General features: G+C 36.3%; 1 pseudogene; it reads right to left on the bottom strand.

Annotated features, from left to right (window-relative positions):
* Nucleotides 1-10,410: 10,410 nt before the first annotated feature.
* On the bottom strand, nt 10,411-15,628 carry LOC115976720 (annotated as a pseudogene).
* Nucleotides 15,629-19,979: the final 4,351 nt, after the last annotated feature.

Here is a 19,979-nt window from a genome sequence, read left to right as displayed (position 1 = left end):
TCGGTAAGCTCAGCGGACGTGATCCAAGGATTAGAACTCCACTGGATAGATGACCCAGTGATGTATGACATGACGACATCTAATAAGGGTGACTCATTATAGGGATAGTCAGGCTCCCGAACAACCAGAACCCCAAGAGCCTCAGCCACTACCTGAGGGGTAATGGTGAACTCAACACCTCGTATCCAACTCCTAACAAGGGTGTTGGAATCATATACATGGCAAGAGAGGTTCGAGAAGAACTCCCTAATCAGGGCAGTCGGGGGTGGATGATCTATCTCTAAGAGAGACAACCAACCTCTAGACTCAAAATTAGCCCTAATGGCCGGATCAAGCTCATCTAAAACTACAGCTCACTCAACCCAAATCTTACGCTTACAGTTCAAAGTCTCCAAGGCCTCTCTGCACTTATCATTCCTAAACTCCTCAACCCTAAAAGGAGACACAAAGGAAGTGGAAGGGGTCCTATTGGCTCTAGTTTTCCTAGGCATGGTGCTAGGATAAGGACCAAAACACAAAGCAAAAAAACAAAACACAAAACCAAGGGTAGATTGCAAGTTAGCACAAAAAAAATAGAATTAAAATCTATATGATGCATGACAAATTTAAATGGTATGATGCATGTTCTAATGCAGTGAATTAAGTCCAAAAAGTTCAAATTCACAAAATTGGCTTGAACATTGAGGTATTAACACAAAAGCCCCAAAATTTGGAAAACCACTTGATCAATTTGAAAAATATTGACGAATTGATCATCACACATGATAGAATTCAAAAATTAATGACCAAATACATCAATTTGACAAGCCAATTTCATCAATTTAACCCAATTAGACAAAATCCCCAATTCGAAACAATTTCAAACCCTAGAAATTTCAATTTTTCAAAAACCAAAAAATTGATCAAATTAAACTACACGAATCATCATTATAGCATTCTAGAACAAAAACTCATTGATCAATTTCACCAAAACAGGTTTGAATCATCAAAAACCCCAATATATAGAAAGTGCCGAAAATATCCACAACAATGCATGAAAAATGCATGAAAACAAGAAATAAAATGCAAAAGGAAGGGCAAAAGAGACTTACCGGCCTTCAAGGACAAAAACCTTGCAAAAATCTTGGAGGAAAACGACAAAAAATCGATGGTGGAGCCTTAGCCAAGCCGGAGAGAGAGAAAAGTTTGAAAAACTTTTTGAAAAAGTGCCTTTGAAAAGTCCAATCTAACTTTTTAAAAAACATGTTTCATGAGTTTCAATCGATCGAAAAACAGTTTCGATCAATCGAAACAGACAGAGGCTCTCTCTTAACAAAATTAAAAATTTTCGATCGATCGAAAAATAGAATGGATCGATCGAAATGGCCAGAGGCTCACCAAATCTGAGGAAAAACACAGTTTTTTGAAAAAGACATTTAGAATCAATTCAAAGCATTGAAATTTAAGAATAATAATGCATGAGAATAAGATGATATGATTTTCAAAAAAAAGAATTTTAAGCCCAAATTCCCCAAAACAAAATTTCTTGCATTCTCCACAAATTTTCAAGCAACAAATTAATTTTGCACAAAATTCAAAGTATTTGCAAAATTTGGTTGGTCAGACCATAAACACACACAATAACATGTACAAAGTTTAGCAAAGAGTAACTTGTGTAGTGTGTGCAACTAGCAAAAGCTTGAGATACATATGAGGTGATATGTGAATAGCAATCAATCACAAAGTCTACAAAATTCATCACAAAGAATTTAAAAGAGACTATCACCTAAAGAATTACATCATATAACTCCCACATCTCCTAGATTATAAGCCTGCAATCATGTAAGTTTCTTGTATTTATGCCTTATAATATACATACCAATTTTAAGTCATGTGAGTTTGGCATCAAGCCTAATAGTACACACCAATTTTAAGTATTAAGCAATTTAAACCAAGGCTTCACCTTATATTCTTTTTGTGCATGTGCTACACTTTCTCGAGCACAAAATCTTATGATATGCACTAAGGTGTTCATGATTGGCTAGTGAACAGTGGTGAGATGGTTATTTATGTCTTTCTCTAAAAGTTCAAGTCAAACATTCAAAAACATGTGACTTCAAGATTAAGACAGATAAATCAAGAACCATAAACATCTTTCCCACACAACATGCACTACAAAGCTTCAACTAGTAAAGTGCAATAAGTAAGCCCATCAAAGCTAAACAAGGTACGAAAGACATGTTATGTGAAAATAAATTGATTAACCTTGTTCTCAAAAACCAAGAAGAATAGTACAAAACAAAATTTACTTCCTTTTTTTTAAAAAAAAAATAAAAAAAACACCTAGAATGAAATGCATGAATGTTATGCAATGCAAATCCTAAAAAAAAAAAAAAAAAAAAAAAAAAAAAAAAAAAAAAAAAAAAAAAAAAAAAAAAACAATGGTCACAAAGTGTAGAGCAATAAAGCACAAGGGCCATGTCAGAAAGACTCAGTTAGTTCAAGTCTTTTGCATCCAAAACCTTTTAGATGTACCATGAGCATTGAAGTTCTTATTCACATGAGAATGATTACCAACTCCAGGAGTGGAATAAAGGTTTAAAGCCTTTACCAATTCACTAATAAGTATCATAGGATCTTGTGCTTGAGGCACAGGTACTTTTGGTTTGTTTGCTCTTTTAGTAGCTTGCAGCTTGTAACAGTTTGGACGAATATGTCCAAACTTTCCACAAAAGTGACAAATCCATGCAAGCTTATCATGTGTCTTGTCCTTAGATAGGGTAGGTTTCTTAGACTTAAGACACTTTCAGATCAACCATAATCTTCCTAGATGATGAACCTTCTAAGGGTTTAACAACCTCACTCACAGGGAGTTTGACAGTTTCACTCACTATCTCACTCATGGAAGGTTCAGAAGAAGAAGATGAAGGAACAAACTTTGTGGAATGGGGAGCAGACACAGAGATGCTTTCAACATAACCTAATCCAGTTTTGTCAGAAGAAGACTTTTGAACACTCAACATTTGATCAAGTTTAGAACTAGCAGATCTAGCAACAGATAAATCAAGTTCCAAAGATTTAACTTTATCAAGCAAAAGCATATTTTCAGTTTTCACATTGTTCAAAAGATCATTTGCATCAAACAGTTTAAACAAGCAAATTTTTCTTTTCAAGCTCAAGAGATTCAATTTTCTTCAGGCCAAGTTCAACATTCATAGCATCCTTTGCAACAACTTTGCAAAGTTTATTCTAGGCCTCTTGAAGATCTGCATCTTTAGAGAGTTCCCCATCAGAAGGGATCTCTTCAACAGATATGCTCTCATTGACTACAGCAGTAGCGGTGAAAGTAATGAAGTTTCCATTCTCATCACAATCAAACTCATTATCAGAAACTTCACCATCACTAAGGGTTACAGCCATAGCCTTACTCTTAGACTTCAAATAGGTAGGACATTCAGATTTCATGTGTCCATACCTTTGACATCCAAAACACTGAGAGCCCAAGGAATTATTGGAAGATTGACCTACTTTTTCTCTAGATTTATCATTATTGTTAACCTTAGTGGGATCATGCTTCCTAAAGTTTCTAGGTTCAACAGTGTTTGTGCCTATTGCCTTTCTATTACTATTCTTGAGAAAGTTTCTAAAATTCTTGGCAAGGTAGGCAATCTCTATAGCAGAGAGCTCATCATCAAATCCACCACCTTCAACATCATCAACTGACTTAAGGGCCATCGATTTGGATTTGGTAGTTTTGAGTAGATCCAACTCATAAGATTGAAGAGATCCTACAAGTTCATTAACAGGGATGGAGTCCACATCCTTGCTTTTAGTAATGGCAGTCACCTTGGGTCTAAAGTTTTCAGTTAAAGATCTAAGAATCTTCCTAACAATTTTAGGTTGATCATAGATTTCACCCAAGTTAAAAGAAGAATTAACGATATCATTCAATTTAGCATAGAATTCATCAAAAGATTCATCATCAGACATCCTAATGCTTTCAAATTTAGAAGTTAATTGCTGCAATTTATTGATTTTGACAGCCTTTGTACCTTCATGCACAGTCTGGAGGATATTCCAAGCAGTATGAGCAACCTCAACATTAGAGATTCTCTTAAATTCCTTCATAGAAACAGTGTTAAAGATCGCATTCATAGCCTTGCTGTTAAACGCAGCTACTTCTTTTTGAGAAGTTTCCCACTCACTGACAGGAGTAGTGGGCTTCTCCCATCCGTATTCAACGGAGTTCCACACTTTCTCATCAATGGATTTCAGGAATGCTTTCATCATTACTTTCCAATAAGCATAATTATTCCCATCAAAGTGAGGAGGAATAACTAGAGAGTGTTCGTGTTCCATGACAACAGGGGTCAAGGATCAGCTCAGTGATCAAATTATCAACAACAAAAGAGCTACCCGCTCTGATACCACTTGATAGTTTTTAGACCCCTTAAACAATTGATTTAACCTAGGTAATTAGCCAAGTTGTTACTTAGTCCAATTAAACAAGTCTAGGTTATCACAATATCAAAGATCAAATCATGCAAAACAGCGGAAAATAAATAACACAAGATATGATCACCCAGGAAACCAAACTGGTAAAAACCTGGGGAGGATTTGACCTAGCTATCCTCAAGGTAAACTTGAATCCACTATCTTGAAAAAATTGAAGTTCATACAATAAGACTTACAAGCCCCCACGCTCGACTTCTTATTGCTACCAACCAGTAGAACTTACTGACACGACCACGTGCAAGCTCCGAATCCACGGACTCCTTCTTTCTTGGATTCACCACCAGATACAAGCACACCCGCTTGTGTTTTCTTTAAGCTTCAATGGCAGCAACTAAATTGATCATCAAGGCGTAGATAAATCTTCTCCTTGAAAACCCTAAGTTTGTGTAAAGGAAAGCTCCTCTAGATCTCACAAAAGATTTACACAAACCGCAATTATGAGCAACACTAAAATATGGCTGGGGTTTGCCTTTTATACTTAGGACAAATAAGAAACTCTAAAAAAATTTTAAAACACTTAGGGCCGAGTTGGACAAATCTGTAGAAAATCATTTTGCCCGAGCTTCGATCGATCGAGCCTGTCTTTCGATCGATCGAGCCAGGCCGAAAGGCACAATGCTTTCTTGCTTTAACTCGATTCCAACTTTACATAAATGCACAACTTTGAGCTAGACTAAATCACTTCTAAACACATTATTTTGATCATGGTTTGCCAACAATACAAATTAGAGTTCTAAATACATAAAATCTTAAGACTTTAGAACCTAACGGATACTACTCTTTCGACTGTCATATACAGGCAGGGTTGGGAATCTCTTTGTGACCCGTGAGTTGTCCCTTTGTGATCATGCAGGAGTTTTACTCCAATATGCACGGTTTTGATTATTCTATACCTCATTTTCATTACTTTTGTTCAAGGTACTTGTATAGTAGTTACTCCAGAGCTTATCTTTGATGTGCTACATGTTTCGAGGGAATCACATCCTGATTACCCTGGATGTCCTCGTCTACAGACTGTTTCCAAAGACGAACTCTTGTCTCTCTTTTGTGAGACACCTTCATCATGGGGTGACCATCAAAACACCTCATGCTCAGGCATTGCAAAAGGTCCGAGATTCCTGAATATGGTGATGACATTTATTTTACATCCCTATAATTCTATTACTGAGCCTCGTGCTCGATTTTTGTTGTCCCTTATCGAGGACCTTACCATTGACTTTCCCTCTCATTTCATACTCTCCCTTATAGATGTCTATAAGGATACGATGATCCGTGATAAGCTTATCTTTCCTTTTGCTATCATGAGGATCATTTGCCATTCCTCTATCTCTTATCCTGAGTCTGCTCACTTCACAGTCATGGATGCTATCAGCGTGGTGTTTGTTAGACAGAGTAAGGCCCAACTTTGACCAAAGTGGCCACGGACTAAGACAACGACTCCTCCAGCCTATTCCACTCCATCCACCTCCGCTCCTTCTTCTTCTTCTTCTGCATGGTGTGACACTTTAAGCGATCATGGCATAGCTTCAGCGCATGGATGCTCGCATTGAGACTCTCACTGATGAGATGAGTCAGGTGACCACCCGTGTGGGTCGTATTGCATGACGTCAGGCTCGCCTTGGTGGCTTCGTTTCTTCTCACTCTCCATCTCCACAGGCTTTAGAGGATGAGGATGATGATGATAGCTCTGGTGATGATGATGATGATGAGGATGAGGATGAGGATGCTAGCTCTTTCGGTGATGAGGAGATGATCGCTTTTCAGTGACTTGCCCTTTGTCATTTGTGACAAAAAGGGAGAGTAATTTTGGGTATGAGAGTAGTCATGTACTTAGGGGGAGAGTTAGCATATGACCTTCTTGTTAAAGGGAGTGTTTTTATATTTTTGAGAGATGTAGTGAGGACTTATGTATCTTTTCTTTTCTTTCTCTTTTAGATACATTATCTTTTGTTCATCGGTCTTGTGACCACTTAGTGATAGCAAACATTGTATTTATCCTTGATATATATATTTGATGATGTTGTTATCACATTCCACCTATCTCTCCATGTGTTGTTTCTTTTCTCTCTTTATACACATGTTTCTTATTTATTGTGTGCAATCTTTTATTTCTGTTTCACACTAAGTTGCCTTGATGAGTTTTGTTTAAAGTGTTTCAGAAATATAGGTTGTCAAAATCTATCATGCCATGAACTCTCTTCTTGCAAAGTTTTTCAAGAGTTTGTGTTAAGATTAGATTTTATTGTATTTAACAAGTGATTATGAGTTGAGTGATTTATGACTTCTCTCATATTTCATTTGTTTGTTGTGGTTTTGTCACGGATTGCCAAAGGGGGAGATTGTTAGGACATGTGGAACATGTTATGAACATATGTCATTTAGAATTGGCTAATCCTTTGACAAAATGCACTTTACTTGTAATTAGGTAAGCCTAGGATATGTTTAATACTTCAAGGAACAAGTGTTCAAGTCCAAGTATTGAAACCATGCAAATTTGTACAAGAATCAGGTAAAGAAGTGTTGTTCATTAAAACTCAACAGATAGCTCGACAAATGTATCTATCGAGATTTAAATATTTGAAGCTCGACAAATAGCTCGACAGCTATATCTATCGAGAATTACGAAATTCAGATTTCTAAATCTGTTTTTCATGTATATCCAAGTTATTTTTGTAGGGTTTCTTTTCTCACAACCCTAGACATATATAAGGATTATTTTAAGGGCTGTCTCACTAATGCAAATGTTGTTGCACTTGTTGTTACATGCATATTGTGACCGAAGACAATCTGCCTTAGTTCATCTTTCTCTTGAAGAAGTTGTTGCGTTTGTACGCCGTAGGATTTTGTAACCAAGGAGCTTCTTGATCTTCATCATATGGATGAACTGAAGAACTTTGCAGCCAACATCCTTCTTAATTGCTGTGTTAGTCACGTATTGGGATCCGTGTATTGATTGGTTAGTCATGTACTTGGAGCTTTGCATTGAAAGGAGAGATTGTCACTACATTACAAGTCCAATTGTGTATTGGGGTAAGGGTTCAACTATAAGTTAGTATAAGGTACTGAGATTTCTTTACTTATAATCGCTTGTTTTGATAATAGTAGATTCTTGGGAGTGGTAACCTTAAATTTACCCAATGGGTTTTTGCGTTGGTAGTTTTCTCCATTCGTAAACAAATCACCCGTGTCAAATTTAATCTCCTTACCACCACTAGAAAATCCAAATGAGCCCAAGCTCTCCTAGACCTTGGTCACCGATGAGGGAGAAGAGAAGCAAGAAAGAACAGAGACAAGGACAGAGAGAGACTTGGTTTTCCTAGAGGAAAGAGAAAAGTAAAACTAAAACCAGAATATTAATAAAATATTAATTACACAGCTACAGTAACCATGCAAATAAGCACTGTTACTATAGCTAATGTGTATATTTACACACCTTTGCACTTTTTGATGTGGGTTAATTTTTGGCTAGATTGAGTAAATCTTGCATCTTTTTTTATTATACACAGATAGATGTGAATGCTCTTACAAAATAAATTTTATAAAAGATTATGAATTTATGTATGGTACTCATTAGATGGTATTTTATTTGAGAATTAATTATTGAAACTTGGAAAATCAACCCAATTAAATTATATAATAATAGATACCTCTACATTTTGCCGTGCCCTTTCTGAAATAAAAGTATACGTGGGTTTCACTAAAAACTCAAAATTCTTTGCTTTCATATCTTTTCCCCTTTTGATTCTTAAAAAAATATATCCCCTTTCTCATGACAATTTAAGGAAAATTAACGATTCAGGAAAATAAAAAATAACAATCTGAAACGCCCCTTTAAAAAAAATCTAATCTCTTTCATCTCTTGTGAATTACACAATTTCAAATTCAAACGTCTAACTATTGAACTAATTTTTAATGACATGCTTTAGATTTTGTAAATATGACATTTTTTTTTTTTTTTGGTAAACAAATATGACATTTTTTTGTTAGAAACTTAGTGCCATTTATTATTATTTTTTTTTAAAGAAACAAACACACACCCATACATAAGGAATAGGAATTAAGCTTCTAATATAAAGACACACCACAAATTTCATTCTTCTATTAGTGAAATTTTATATATTTAATCAATGCATTTGTATATATGTGGTTGCATTTGTGTACTCCTGGAGTACCATAAATGCGTACTCCCTCCTCTTACATGAATAGTGGGTCCTACTAATTAAATTCATGGTGGGACCCACCATTCATGTGAGAGGAGGGAGTACACATTTATGGTACTCCGGGAGTACCTAATAATTTTCGTGCAATTTATACCACATTAACGGTAAACTAATACAATTAATGTTGATAAATGGTCTGTGGATATGATAACTTGAAGATAACAATGAACTGCAAAACTATGGCCGCAATTGCACAACGATATTATGATGGTGATAATGGGAACTTTGATGTACAAGGTCTTAGCCTAAAACCCCAACAACCATTTCTCAATATATTATATAAGGTGACGATGACTTACTGTAATTTTTCAACTTGTAACCTGCAGCTTTCTATTCACATATATATATATATATATATATATGAAAATTTCAAACAAAATGGAAAGTTTTTTTTTTTTTTAAAGGTTTTAAGAAAATACAAAATTTTCATTAGTTGGACATAGAAAACAATGACATTATTTATTTTAGTTAAAAAAAAAAACCTTGCCCTTGTTTGGTTTTGTAAAGGGTAAGATAAAAGAGCTTTTATTTTTTATTTTAAAATTAAAATTTTAATATACTAAAAATGAAATATGCTTACGAGTAAAATAGTTTATTAATATGGTTAATCCTAATATATGGTCTTGAACTTTCCAGAAAATAAATTTGATAGGCGAAGAATGTATTAAACCCTTGTGATGAATTAACCAATTAATTAATTAGCCAAGTTAATTAATTAATTCAATTTGCATGCAATAAGCGTGGTAGCACAAACAAATCACCAAATAACTAAATGTAGTGGAAAAATAAATTGACACGATGATTTGTTTACAAATGGAGAAAACCTACATGGCAAAAAACCCCGCCGAGTGATTTTAAGGTTACCACTTCCGAAAATTCACTATTATCACAACAAGCGGTTACAAGTAAAGGAATCTCAATACCTTATATCAACCTACAGTTGAACCCTTACCCCAATACCCAATTGGACTTGTTCTGTAGTGACGATTTCTCCTTGAAATGTACGGCTCCCAGTACATGACTAACCAATTTGATGTGCGTATCCCAATACGCGACTTACTCACCAACTTGAGAAGGATGTTGGCTGCAAAGTTCTTTAGTTCGTCACACGATAAATATCACGAAGCTCCTTGGTTTCAAAACCCTATGGTATACAAACACAGCAACTTCTTCAAGAGAAAGATGAATTAGGGCAAATTCTGTCTCCGGTCACAATTTGCATGAACACAACTTTGCTTCATACTTGTGCAACCTTTGACGGCCCTTAAAACAACCCTTATATATGTTTAGGATTGTGAGAAAAGAAAGCTCAAATATGTATTCACGGATTGGATTGAAATCAGCTCTGAAAAACTGAATTTCATAAACCTCGATAGATAGCTTATCTATCGAGCTAGCTATCGAGCATCGGGTTTCAGCAGCATTTTAAACCTCGATAGGTACTCGCTGTTGAGCTTTAAAATCCAGCACTTCTTTACTTGTTTTCTGGATAGACTTGCATGGCTTTAACACTTAATCTTGAAACCTTGTTCCTCGAAGCATTAAACACATCCTAGATCTACCCAATTATAAGTAAAGTGTGTTTTGTCAAAGGATTAGCCAATTCTATATTGACATATGTTCCTAACAATAAATCACACATGTCCTAACAAAATTATTCAAATAATCACATACCCTCATCCATGGTGCAAATCCATGATTAGTAATAATAATAATTGAAAAGATGATGTCCTCAATTTACAATTTAATTTATTGGAGAAGAACTTTTGAAACCAAGACAAGTTTGAAGGAAAGTGCAGATATAGATATTGAAATCTCTTAGGAAATCTATAGGGAGCCTGAAGCATACTTGTCATAATTCCTATAATCCTTCATTAGCTTAGCGAGATCTAAACTATAAGAAGTTCCCATAATTTTTTCATACTCTCTCCACCATTGCATGAAGCTGCTTCCCTGCAAGAAAATCTCAGGTGTCACTGCATAATTTTTTATCAAACCATATGCATAGTTTTCAAACTTAAACAGGCTGTCCCTTGATGATTGTTTATCCATCTCACTTAATCCTGTGCCAGTCAGCATTTTGCATGAAATGAGAGCCTCCTCAACATGTGCCCAAAAGCAAGAATCCTCCGTCAGAATTGACGCCACGTTTTGTTTCATCGAATCATTCGAAACACCTACAGGTTTTGCTATTTCATTCAGCCATTGCTCCAATTTTATGTAATGCTTAGGCCTTCCTTGATTTATGTAGTCTGTTTTTCCCTTGTTGTAGTAATCAGCTATGTCCAATGGTTCAATCATCCTTCAGTAATTTGTTCCCCCAAAGAGCCAACCGGTTTGAAGGGAGGCACCTACTGTTTGGGGCCTTTTCTCGACTTCATTAACCAGTTCTTCCCAGTAACATGTAAGGGTTTTCATATGGATTACCACATCAAGATCACTTGTGTGGCTTTCATTCTTGTAGCTGTCATAGTATCCAATTTTGTTGTCTTTAGCCACCTTCTTGTACCATTCTAGGTTGGCCATATGTACTTTTACCTTATTCAACTTCATGGAGGGATCAAAAACCTGCTTCTTAAACAATGCTAACTTCTTTTCCTGGTTTTCTGTCTTCGTAATGATGGCGTTAATATCAATGTTATGGGCCTGCTGCAATGACTTGAAAAATTGAGATGGGCTAGAAGTGGATTTTTGGAAGAAATATCGAAAGGACAAAGACAAAAACTTCAAATTGTACTAATTTCTATACATTTAAAAAGATTAGAGCCTTTGGTTAGTTGTTAATCAGTGAGCATTTTATTCTTTACTCTGTTCTAGGTGTAACAGTTACGTACCATACAATGACATAGCTCAAATAAGAAATTTAATTTATATGATCCAAAAAGAATTGTAACTGAGTTACCTGTTGTGGCACTAGTCCGATTGCTGCTAGTTGTGTAATAATGCTTGCCCGTAATGGTGGTGTAGTCCAATCAAACGAGTGTGTGGTATCCTTACAAATTACCTTTCGGTTTATATCCTTCACAAATGTTCCATAGGACTTAAAAACCATATTAGGATCTTGAATTCCAGGACTCCCTGAATAGGTTGCCTTCAACAACTCCAAAATGGTTCGAGGGTCCCCAAAACAAGAACAACCCAGCTTAGAACACAAGAGAAACATTCCAAAAGGCTTGTAAACACTAGTTTGAGAAATTAAGACTCTGGGAACTGGATCTTGGTCAGAAACTACATGCAAAAAGCAAGAGTTCCATGCTGCATATTTAGATATGGCTTCTTGAAGGTCCTCATCACCAATAAGGGGTGAACCAAAAGTGATGCAAAGTGGGCGTTTGGTGGTTAAAAAATTGAATTTTTCTAGTAGCGATAAGGTGAAGAGAGAGGCAACAGATCCTCCCAGAGAGTTTCCAGTGATAATCAATGGTTTGGAATTGGTCATCTGCATTATGATATGAATCTTACAATGTTAATATATAGGGAAATACTTGTTGCACAAAAACTATTTTACACCATTTTACACATAACAAAAAATACTTAAACCGTGAGTTGAAGTCACGATTTCTAACATGAAAATTGTGAGTTAAGTCATATTTTTAGTTGTTTTTTGGGCGGTATGTAAAAAAAGAAAAAAAAAAAAAGCTGACTGTGTAATAAATACAACTCATGTATAACTGTTCATATCACATTCTCAATGTTCAATAAAAATAATAATAAAACTTATATAACATATCGTACACATTTTTAAATATTATTGTGCCATGGTAACTATGAATATTCGTCACTAACCAGTGTAACAAGAAATATAAATATACAATTATGCCAAAACCCAAAAGAAGAAAGGTTCCCTTAAGTAGGGGCGGCGCTACGTTCACGCCAGGGTGGTCCCAGGACCACCCTGACCTAAAAAAAAAAATTATATATAATATTTTAAAATTTTTTATTTGCCTACTCTTAAAAAAAAAAAAAAAAAAAAAAATTAGGAACACCCTCAGAAAAAATTAGGAATATCCTCAGATTTTTTATTGCTAAAAATTTTGAACTAAAATCTGAAAAAAAAATATATATATATATATATATATATATATATATTGTAACAGAGCAAGCCCACCCAAGGAAAAAAAAGCCCAACATCAATCCTAAATCCAAACCCAGCAAACCCCCTTAAAAAAAAAAAAAAAAAAAAAAAAAAAAAAAACACAAACAAACAAACCAAAACCCAATATGCTCATCGGTGTGAGCGTGATGAACCAGAAGCACTGAACCTAAAGCACATCGGCGCAAGCGCGACGATGCCTCGAGTCCTTCCACCTTCCTCGCACGAGCACAACCACATCGGGCATCAGAGATCGGTCCGATCCGATCAACACTTGGCCTCGACCCTCGAGTCCTTCTGCCTTCCTCGCCTCACATTTTGCTGCCGCGGCGCCGCCCCTCAGGCCTCCCTCAAGGTATTTCAGTTCTTTACACTCTTTTTCTCTCTTACATCTTTGCCTCTTTAGGTTTGCTGTGGTCTGAGACTATCTCTCTCTTTAGCTGATTCTCTCTTTCTCTTTGAACTTTAAATTCAATAAATTGGCTTTATAGCTTCAGCTTTACTTTATAAATTATAACTTTATTAAATTTGCCCCTATTTTAACTTTATTGCGTTGGTGAGTTTGTCTTTTAGTATACTGTAATTTGTGAATTTATATTGGCTCTTGTAATGACTCTTGTCTGTTGGTGAGTTTGTCTTTTAGTGAATTATGATTTGTGAATTTATCTAATTGGCTCTTGTAATGACTCTTGGTACCCATAGGGGGTTAGTCTAACAAACCAAATATAGACAAAATTAAATTATGTTACCCACTAGGCAGCGGGTTGAGCCGCACATGGGGTATATGTTACTGCACGGTGAAGTGTGTGCTATTGGTTAGTAAACAAAAATAATGAAGCAACTAAATAACAGTAATTAATAATTTAATTAACCAATACATTATAAAAGATAAACAAATTAAATTATGTTAGGCTACACAATAATTAATAATTTTATAATTAATGAAACAATAATACAACAAATAAACAAATTATAGTTTATAAAAGACAAACAAATTAATGAAACAACTAAAAAACAATAATTAATAATTTTATTAATATTTTAAATAAACTTATAATTTATTGTTTATTCTTTTGTAGAATTATGGAGAAATATTTGAAAAGAAAATCACGTACCCAATAATTTTATAGATTGTGTAATTTATACTTCTTAAGGAACACCCTGGAAAAAATTCCTGGAGTCGCCACTGCCCTTAAGAAATTAACAAAATACAACTTCCTAATAAATTCAACATATATAACTTCAGCTCAATGATACATTATTTAAAACTAATATCACTACCAATTAAGTTTGCATAAATTAAATCAACATTAGTTTCTTCATACGAATAAGAAACACAACTTTTGAAATTAATCTTCCAATAGCAAGCGGGGAGCAGGCTTGGAATGGTAGAAACTTGTAGTTAACTTTTGAACCATATTGCACGAAAACTTACAATCTGTACAACATATGAAAATAAGCTTATGTTCTATTTTAAATTATTTAGAGACATGTCTTTTTTACCGTATTTGATTTGTTCCATTTTACCTAGCTAATCCAACAAATTCTTCAACTAAACTAATTTGGATATGTAAAACTGTAAAATCAAATAAATTTTTTCCAACGTATCAATAAAACTTACACAATTAAATAAAATGATAGAATCTATTAGATTAAAGACAGAATAATACAAATATAAAAAGAGATAATGAGCATCTTGCAATTAGAATATATCAGGTAGACCCATCATGTTGGTTTCTTTTTACTGTCACATGACCTATTATGCAGCAATTGCTGCATACTAGTATGCAGCAAAACATTTTCAAAAAAATAGTACGAGGACAAATGAGGACTACCAACCACACGGTCGTCTCTTCTCTTTTTATCCCTATTCAAAGCTACTCGTGACCTAACATATATGTATAAACTTATAGAAAATTTTTAGGCAATGATATATTGTTCAGGCAATTTGTTATGACCTACAGTTGAACTAGTCTTGAGTTTCTTGACTGCTTAACTTTTGCCCAGTTTACAAGTGCTATGACCAAAATAAAAAATTAATGAAAAAATAAAAGAGGATTTTTCAGAGAATAGAAGGTACCACAGATTTCGGGAGCACATAAAAAATGGAGGTAAAAAGCTCCAAGGCAGGTTTGTTAATGGAGAACTTTTGGTTGCCTTTGGGGCACAGGAAATTGAAGTGAGGAAAATACCCCTTGAGAGCTGATGATGTAACAAAATCTCCTCCTTCATTTCCCTGAACATAGTCTTTGCTATTGGCAGGCCAAGTGAAAAAAGCTATGATTGTATAGTTTAGTGGTTCATAAATTTTGAATTTCACTGAGGAAGATGGTTCTTCTTTTTGACTGGTTTCTTTATATAGTTCACTAATTGCAGTCCATGTTTGTTGTAGGATATCAGGGATCACCACGGAATTTGCCAACTCTAACCCACTGCTAAAACTGCCATCAAGGATTAATCATAGGAAAAAATTAGCTAAGAAATAATATATGATGCATCAATCTTTAATATTGAATTAATTGGTCATGAAACAAACTTGAGAGGAAGAAAAAATTGAAGAGCGAAGAAAAACAAAGACAAACAACTAAGGAAAGAAAAAGAAATGATTTGGGTTACATGTTACTTACTACTGAGTTTGGGTCATCTTCTCTGTGTTTTAGCTTTGATCAGCTTAGCGAAGTTGAGCAACATAAGCACTACAACTATAACTATATAAGCTTATCATATGGTCCCAGAAACAAGGAGGGCAATTGCCTAGGAAATTAGATCGATGCATCACAAGACGAAAAGTACGACGACTCTAAGTCATTTTTCTATATTTTCTTCTTTTTAATGGGAATGTTTTCATTTTCTATAATCGCATTTGTTTATGCTCTCCACTACTTTTTTAGGAACCTTTCTGACGATGGAATTTTTCACACCATCATGAGTTATGATTGATGGATATAATAAGTAATTAGTACTATCATTTTACAATCTTTGTCTATCAATTACATCTTTTTACTTAAATTGTTATGTTGGTGCACTTTTTCTTTTCTTTTTCTTGTACTTTTTTTTTTTTTTTAAAAAGAGAAAAATGTTTTTTTTTTTTTTTTTTTTTTTTTTTTTTTTTTTTAAAAAAAAAAAAAAAAAAAAAAAAAAAAAAAGCCTGTGATGCACATGGCCACCCCTCATTACAAATTCTAGTTTAATGAGATAAAGCTTTCTATCAAAATAATAATAATAATAATAATTTAAAAAAAATAATAATAAAGCTTCTCTTCAGATAATTAAAAATGTCAGTTTCGATTAATTAACTTGATTTACTTGTTAGTTATTACTTATAAAGATTAGGTCATTTTGTAAGTGTTAGTGTTGTAAGTCTCGTCTTCTCACTTTCTCTTTTCCTATTCCCTATGCCTTCTATCTATATTAAAAAAAAAAATTAAAAAAAATTAAAAAAAAAGAAAAAAAAAAACTTGATTTACTTGTCTCAAAGCCTCGAAATTAACCTCACTAGGGTTCATCAAATTTTCTTTATCCAATCAATATACCTTTTTTTTTTTTTTTTTTTTGCGAACTTTAATGTTATAATGCATTTCGTACTGGAAAAAGTGGAAGCATAGACTAGGGTGGAAGAAGCATAGAAAATAGGTTATAATTTTTCATATTTTGATAGTGTAGAAAAGAAAAAAGGATGAACCTTCTTTTGTTAGAAACCTAGGGCCCTTCATTATTTTTTATCTTTATTTTTTAAAAAGAAACAAACACACACCCACATACAAGGAATATGAATTAAGGTTCTAATACAAAGATACACTACAAATTTCATTCCCCCATTAATGAAACATGATAGGAAAAAATAGAGAGAAAATTATATCTGTAAGGGCGCAATTCGGATCCTAAGCCCAAGAAGTAGCTGGATTACGGCCCAAAGAGCCCAACACAATGAATTTGTAGAGAGTGGGCTTAAAAACTAGGTTTCAATGGATCAAGCAACGCGCACAGTGGATTAAAGATAGTAAGAAAGCAGAGAAAGACAAAATCTATGCAAAGAAATCCTTCCTCAACAAAATCCAAGGAGAGTGGTCCTTAAATATATTTCTTTTAGACTTGGATACAATTTCAGTTCTTGTCGATATAGTGTTTTCTCTACAGATTCCCCGATCCCCCATTCTTGGAGGATCTCTCATATTATATATCCTCTTTTAGTTGATCCTGACCCTCCATTTGTTGATTATGCAGGCCATTACACGAGTGTTTGTCCCATCAAATGCCCTCTCCAGTCTTTTGTGAGTTGCGACAACCAAGACAACACTGTTCAGAGGTCTTCTTCACATAAGTACGGCTAGAGGGTTTGGTGAGGCGCAATAAATGTGGTCGCAGCTACCATCCCTCCAATCACGCCAGGGCTAACCCCCTCTCTAAAGCTCTTCCTCCACAATGTGGCCCCCCTCTGGTTTTACCGTTCAAGTGTACGGGCTCCTTGGCATAGTAATGGCCTCCTCGGCCTTGGGTATAACACGTGGTACAATTACCTTATTAAATTTCTATACCCTACAATAGTCCCTCAAAACTCTGGTTTTTCCCTTTTATCTGAGGAGAAAAGTGGGGTTTTGACCTTGGGTAATTGGTTTTACTGTTCAAGTGTACGGGCTCCTTGGCATAGTAATGGCCTCCTCGGCCTTGGGTATGACACATGGCACAATCACCTTATTAAATTTCTATACCCCACAATAGTCCCTCAAAACTCCGGTTTTTCCCTCTTATCCGAGGAGAAAAGTGGGGTTTTGACCTTGGGTAATTAATTCCACATGCTTCTTTTAATCTTATATGTGAGAACGTCACTTCACATGCCTTGTAACCGTTCCTGGTGCTTCAGAGTCTATAACATCTCATTAAATGCTCCATGAGGCGCCTTGTTCCCCACGTTCTACGGTGAGATGGAGATCCCACAACTAGTATTTTTCCTCAAAATTTGGGTAGGATAACTCCCACCTAATTCCACCTCCTATATAAGGGGCCTGGGGGATTCATTTCTCCCACTTTCTGAATCATCAAACTTTCAAGACTTTCCAAATCTTCAAACTTTCAAGAAGCTCTTGAAGTGACCCTTGTCATAATTTCCGTAAGTCCCTTTATTCTTAGGTCCTTTCTCCTCGGCCAGTCTCCTCGACCAGTCTCCTCGACCTTTTGTTTTTAGTTTCTTCCTTCACAAAAATTTATGTCTCTTCTCCTTAGTCTGCTTAGATGGGCAGGTTTGCTCATTTAGTAGATAACCCCATAGGCATGGAAGGGTTTAGGGCCCGGTATCATATTCCCCGGGGTGTCTCCTTACGGTACTTCCCTTTGGGTGATTGGCATACCCTCAGAAGGGAGGGGGAAGTCATTATTCCCTTGATCGCCTTTATAGAAAGGGGAATTAGGCTTCCCATGGGTAAAGTGACCAGGGATTACCTGATCGCCCATAGGTTATGTTCCCATCAACGCATGCTCAACTTGTTTAGTGTCTTAGGTAGTGTAGATGCTCTCAACGAGCAAATGGGGTTGGGCCTCACTTGGCACGATGTTATGTGGATGTACAAGTGCCATCTTCTTGCAAATTCTGGCTATTACCTTAAGTCTAGGTCTTCCAATGTTAGGCTTATCTCGTGTCTCCCTAAATCAAACAAGGGCATGAAAGATGACTTTCTGATCGCCTCAAGTGAATGGCATGATGGTCTTCTCTACCCAACCCAAGAGGGAGCACCTGGTAGGGTACCCTAGGTTTAGGTCCTTTAACACAGGAATTAGTCTTGTATTTTGCTTCTTCTTTCGTTCCTTTAGCACTTTGCTTCCTTTCATCTAATGACTCGTTTTTCTAACTATGGTTTTGCTTCTCAGCTCATCTTTTCTTGCAGATAAAAGATACATGGCTCCAAACCTTAACTTTGTTAATGTTCCAGATCTCAACAGAGTCTTGAGATCCGAAGTGGTCGTAAGCGAGGACAGACAATTGAGAGTTGTCCATCTCATTCTTGACTTCAAGCCCCTATCCAACAAGTTCCAGGACATAGGCAACGCGATCAGAGCAAGTGATCCCCAGCTTGCTTGAATTGATGTCTCGGTGCCTGGATTCCTAGCCCGAGAAGGCATCGTGCAAGTTAAACTGCCCTTTCGTCGTTTTCCCTGTGTAGCAGCGGTTCCAAGAGAAGAGACAACTTTTTCGTGTCTGTTACTCGAGGTGGAGATAGACCAATTTCGGCTCGAGGAAGAGGGAGAGGAGCAGGGAGAGCCCGTGATTCAAGTCTCAGATTCAGAGGTCGAGCTTGATAGATTTTTAGGCGTCTAGACTTGTTGTTGCAGGCATAGCCAGCGATTCAAAGGAAGAAGAAGAAGAAGAAGAAGAAATGCTGCTGAAGAGGAAGAAGGGTCTCCGTGAGCTCCTTGCGGGCAGGGCCAAGGGGTCAATGTCTAAAGATGCCTCGGGGTCTTAGCTCCCTTCTGCTCTTCCTCCCTCCTCCTCTTTCAATCAACCCCTTCGCACCTGCCAACCTTAAGAAGAGAAAAAAGGACAAGGAGGTGGTCGATGAGGGGGAGGTGGTCCCCTTGGATTAGGGGGTTCCTCCCAAGCTGCCTAAGACAGCCAAGGGCAAGGGGAGGGCCTCTTCAGTCAAAAGTAGGAGGCCGAGCTCGTGGCTGAGGTGCGCCTCTTAAATCCGGTGTGGAACCCTCGGTTGGATTTGAATGGCACAACGATACCTTAGAACTCTTCCATTAAGGAGTTCCAGAAAGGGAACGCCCATTACGTTGCTGACACTTTGGAGCAGCCCCTCCTACTGCCGAAGGACATGGCTGCCTTGAAGAACGTAAGGCAGTAGGATCTCTTCCTGTCCTTGAAGAGGGACTTCTCTTTGGTAAGTTTCTTGACATGCCTTACTAATTTCATGCTCGGTTGTCCTTTTCTTATTTGACAAAGCATTCCTTCGTCGTTTTTGTGCAAGCCATCCAAGAGGTCTTTATGGGCGAGGAGTGGGTGAAAGACACCTAAAATGAGGCTAAACTTGCGGATAACCTCTACGTAGAGACCAGTAAGTCCCTGGCCGCTGCTGAGAGCAAGCGAAGGAGCAGTGCCAAAAGTTCCACTACATATAGAGTTGGCCACGGCCAAACAGCAGGTGGTGGACTTGAAGGTGGAGCTGGAGAAGGCTAAG

Source organism: Quercus lobata, chromosome 2 (assembly GCF_001633185.2).
Source record: "Quercus lobata isolate SW786 chromosome 2, ValleyOak3.0 Primary Assembly, whole genome shotgun sequence".
NCBI classification, from domain to species: domain Eukaryota; kingdom Viridiplantae; phylum Streptophyta; class Magnoliopsida; order Fagales; family Fagaceae; genus Quercus; species Quercus lobata.
Note: the sequence above shows the minus strand (reverse complement) of the source record. Positions and strands in the feature narration are given on the sequence as shown.